Raw genomic sequence first — 5183 nt, forward strand, 5'->3', positions numbered from 1 at the left:
AACGTTAGGGTGTGGTGTGGTGTGGAAAGAATGGACAGACTACAGAAGCTAGCCGCGAGGGACCATACATTCAAGGTCAGGTTGGAGGGAGAGGGAAATCCATTTCACATCAGAGTGAGGATATGGGGGAGGGAACATCCATCCATGCCAGTTGGAGGTTGGGAAGGGAGAAATTCTATCCATTTTCTTTCAAAATCAAATGTGAAACAAACCATAAACCTGGTTTTAAACTGTTTATTTGACTGCAATTGTTCACAACAGAGGAATGCAAAGTGTACAATGTGTTAGAAAAAGGCACAAATTGCACTACAACTGAGGAAGAAAACGCTTGATCTCAAAGCTAATGTATTTTGCTTTCAAGTACAATTGAGGTGGCCAGTCTTATACTAGAAAAGCCACACAAAATACACGCATTATATAGGCTAATTGAGAACAAAAGACCTTTTTGTACAGAATGTAAAAGAAGCAGCAAATCGATTCATAGCATTTTACATTCAAAGGCTTTCGATCTAATGCTAGATGCCATCGCAGGATAGTACATGATTTGACTACCGATACAGTACGCCGCATAGACCCTAACTGTCATTAACGAGAACTTCATCTACAGATTGTTGGGGGCATGACAGGAAGTTAACTTGATTTGTGATTGTCATTTCGGTTCTAGGTTCAGCCTAGAAATGTACCATCCCCTCTGTCTACCTGAAGCATTATCAGCCGAGAGAATCATGATCTCTTGACGGATGGCAAGGTGTTGAGTCCATTTTGATGACACCCTGAGTTTTGTTGCTGGTGAGGGGTCGAGACATCTCGAGAGCAACGACTACTTCTGCACACAGCGCTCTAGCCTGTTTCTGTGGTAAACAGACCCAAATATATGACTAATTCAATCTCTGTGGCTATGCCGATGGCCGGGATTACATTCGAAGAAACCGCAAAGTTCAATGCTCCCGAGATCAGGGATTTCCCTGGTTCTGTTAGCTCATAACTACTTAGGATCTCCAACCACCTGCCTTCTTTTCTGGCCCTGTGCCCTTGTCTTAGTTCGGGACTCCAAGATACGACACAAGGCGAATTATGCAATGGTCTAGGTCCCCGCAACCACCGACCACGACATAAACAGAAAGGACAACAGATAGTAGAAAAACCCAAGCAGTCATAAACTAACAGAACCAGGAAAGTCCCCGTTCTCTGAAACAATGAACTTCACAGCCACCCCGAGTATAATCTCAGCCACCGACCCAGTCACAGAAACCAAAAGAGCCACACTCCCGGAGCCTATACACCACAGAAACAGGCTGAAACCCTGTGTGAAAAAGCAGCCACCACTCACAAAATGCCCCAACCCCTTCCAGCAATATCACTCAGGATGTCAACAAAACACACGTCAAGCACCCTACCATCAACCAAGAGATTGTGATCATCCCTGCCGACAACGCCTCAGGTACACAGAGGGAATTGTACGTTGAGTTAAAGCTATAAATGGAACATCACAAAATAAGTAACTTCCTATCACCCCAAGACAAGTCAGTCCCAGCCCAACTCTGCAATGATGTAAACACTTAACAATTTCAGGTCCTCTGGCAGGGCGTACACACGAGCACCGGTCGTTCTGGATGTCACCGTGGAGATGGTGTACGATGAAGTTGATCTGGGTTTGATGGCATCAATAAGATCCTGGACTCTGCTGAGAGATGTCAGCAGCTTGTAACTGCAAGAAAGTGAAATTACAATCAATTAAGATGAGGGAGACTAATGTTTTTTTTTGCTTGCAATATCTTGAAAAAGGCAGAAGGTTGCCTTATTGTCTGCCAGAAATTGGAAAAGGTGACAGAAGTCATGCAGAAGAAGTTTAAATGCCTGTGACACAAATATGTCACCTAAATTGGTCAAACTGTTCTTAAGTGATCAAAGGTGATGATACTAGCAAAATTGAACTGTTTAACAGCAGTGACCATGGCCTGAACTTGGTAGTCTGGTAAGGTTGGGGTAAGTTGTACAGGATCTACTCACAGGTGCTAATCCAGCAGTCTCCTTGTTTATTCCTCCAATCCCTTCAGTTTGGAATTCTGCAGCAGGGCCATGGCACGTGCACTACTTCACACCTTAACCGTTCATCCAGTCCTAAGTTGGAAAAGAAAAATACATTTGATTACAAGTCAGGACGTTTTCAAGCAAATATTTCGTTAACCGGGAAATGTCAGTGGTTCATAAGTAGAGTTCATAAGTAGAGAGTACTGCGCTGCGAAACCAAAGACAATTGAATATCCTGAAGGTTACAAGCGTGTTCAATTCTCAACCTTGCTGTCAGTCTCACCTTAAGAAAAGAACAGCAGCTCTTGTAGATAAGCCGGTAGATTCGCTTGACACCTCCTTGCTGGCTTTGTGATGTACTGGATGTTGTCACATAGCATCTTCAGTGATGGTGGTAATTAGCACCTCCCTTGCCCAGCCCCGGATCGGAGTAGCACAACGTCCATCCAGACATTTCTGTGATATCAGCAGAAAAAAAGACATGTATCAGCTGACAAAGTCCAACCATGATATTCACATCCTGCATTCAATTCACAATCAGACAAGCAAGTAAAAGAGACAAAGATGTTCCCCTAAAGCATTGTTCAGGATCAGAAATTAAAATAGTCTGGCAAACTTGCCAACACAAAGGATTTAAATCATTCATTGGCAAATTAAAGACTTGTCCTTTAATTAAAATCTGGATTGTGATGACAAGTACCAACCCCGAGTCTGCTTTCAAACAATACAGATCAATACAGTACAATACCTTGTCATATCTGCGGAAGCTGCATATGTCCATCACATCAGCTCATTCTATTCACGTGTCTCTTCTAGTCCCAAGTTGTAAAGAGAAAAATATAAAATGCATTAGGACCTTTGATCAGAATGTCAGGATGTTTGTGAGAACTGTGTTCGTTCACCTAATTTCCCATGAAACACATTAAAATGAAAACGTAAAACGCTGCGAAATCAAAGACACTTGAACGTACTCGAGGAAGCGCCAGTTAGCTTCTAGTCCTTAGCTTTTACTAGTATATCTTTGATGTTATAAGCCGGTATGGAAGATCATCCAGTCAGGTTCAACCGAAGGGCATTGGATTACCCCCACAAACACAATGACAGTTAACGTCAGTGACAATGGCCTGAACTTGTCAAAAATAGCTGGTTCAGGTTGGAGTAAGTTGTACAGGATCTACTCACAGGTGCTGATCCCGCAGTCTCCTTGTTTATTCCTCCAATCCCTTCAGTTTGGAATCATGCAGCAAGGCCAGGGTATTTGCACGTACGTATCAGCTGCCTCACACCCAAACTGTTCATCCGTCCTAAGTTGGAAAAGAAAAATACAATGTATTAAGACATTTGATTATAAGTCAGGATGTTTTCAAGCAAACATTTTGTTAACCGGGAAATATCCGTGATTCATAAGTAGAGTTCATAAGTAGAGAGTAAAGCGCTGCGAAACCGAAGACAATTGAATATCCTCAAGGTTACAAGCGTGTTTAATTCTTGACATTGCTGTCCGTCTCACCTTAAGAAAAGAACAGCAGCTCTTGTAGATAAGCCGGTAGATTCGCTTGACACCTCCTTGCTGGCTTTGTGATGTCCTGGATGTTGTCACGTAGCATCTTCAGTGATGGTGGTGCTTGGCACCTCCTGTACCCAGCCCCGGTGTAGCACGTCCAGACATTTCTGCGATATCAGCAGAAAAAAGACATGCATAAGCTGACAGAAAAACATAATATTCACATCCTGCATGCAATTCACAATCAGACAAGCAAGTTAAAGACTTTTCCAGTAAGCATTGTTCAGGTTCATAAATTAAAAGTCTGGTAAACTTAATATTGCGGACACAGAGGAATAAATCATTCATATGCATTGACAAAGACCTGTCATTTAATCAAAATCTGGGTTGTGATGGCAATAACAGAACCTGAGTCTGCTTTCACAAAATACAGTACAATACCTTGTCATATGTCTGTGAAAGCAGCATTTGTGCATCAGCTCAGTATTCACGTGTCTGTTCTAGTCCTATGTTGTAAAGAGAAAAAGATAGAATGCATTAAGACATTTGATCCGAATGTCAGGATGTTTGTGAGAACTTTGTTCGTTCACCTAATTTTCCATGGTGCACATCAAGATTGAAACGTAAGACGAAATCAAAGATGCTTGAAAGTACTAGAGGAAACACTAGTTAGGTTTTAGTCCTAGCTTAGATATCTTTGATATTTCAAGTGTATGGAAGATCATCCAGTCAAGTACTACCAAAGGGCAACACAATGACAGCTGAAAAAAGTTGGATAAGTAGGCTCCATTTGCAATTTAAAGGATTAAACTACAGAATAACTCCTACCTAACCGAACATTAATAAAAAATTTCCCCTGACTACTCGTAAGCGGTCGGTCTCACCTTCAGAACAAACACTGCATCACATGTCTTCAAAGATGGTCTCGGTGATGTGTTGGTACTGCTCCGGGAGTTGTCTTCTTCAGGTTCGTCGCGAAGCCCCGGTTGTGGTGACACTTGATAACTGGTGATGTGGGGAGAGGGAACATCCATTTAGTGCCAGTTTTGGACCCAATAACTAATCCTAACTAAGCAGAAAATGCTTACTATGCTAAAATGTATGTAATAGATGTTGATATTGTCAGCACATGGTAGAGCGGTAGTTGCTTGAAACCTTTTTGGACTAATGAAGTCTTTAAGAAAGTTATTTTGCAGCTTAAGGCTAAGTCATCTGTCAGATAGTTGTTAATGTGTTAGTGTGTTTGTGTTGTGTGTTATTGCGTGCCATAGGACTGTAGGTTTTGAACCACGCACACCGATAAGTGTGGTGGGTTCTTTAACGTGCTCGAGGTGTGGCTCTCCTCAAACACGGGACCTCCATTTAACGTCCTATCCGAGGGACGTCCCTAACCGAAGCTAGGTACTCATTTACACCTGAGCGAAGTGAGGAAAGTCGTGCTAAGTACCTTTCCTAAGGACACAACGTCAAAGGGACAGATCAGGGAACCCCGGATTCGAACTCAGTACCTCTGGGTTCTGGGGCCAAACACCCTGCCACTGTGCCACCGCGACGCCACGTGTGTGTGTGTGTGTGTGTGTGTGTGTGTGTGTGTGTGTGTGTGTGTGTGTATGTGTGCATTAGTTGGTGTGTATGTGTGCGTTCCAAC

The 5183-nt window shown here is 42.7% G+C and overlaps 1 long non-coding RNA gene across 1 annotated transcript; it reads right to left on the reverse strand.

The window, feature by feature from the left end:
• Window positions 1-366: 366 nt before the first annotated feature.
• On the reverse strand, window positions 367-5183 carry LOC136440240 (uncharacterized). The gene is made up of 4 exons (XR_010756641.1): window positions 4420-5183; window positions 3977-4041; window positions 2315-2487; window positions 367-2121 (listed from the first exon to the last, which is right to left on the reverse strand). It is a non-coding gene; the product is annotated as an uncharacterized lncRNA (long non-coding RNA).

This window comes from Branchiostoma lanceolatum, chromosome 8, assembly GCF_035083965.1.
Source record: "Branchiostoma lanceolatum isolate klBraLanc5 chromosome 8, klBraLanc5.hap2, whole genome shotgun sequence".
Taxonomy (NCBI): Eukaryota; Metazoa; Chordata; class Leptocardii; order Amphioxiformes; family Branchiostomatidae; genus Branchiostoma; species Branchiostoma lanceolatum.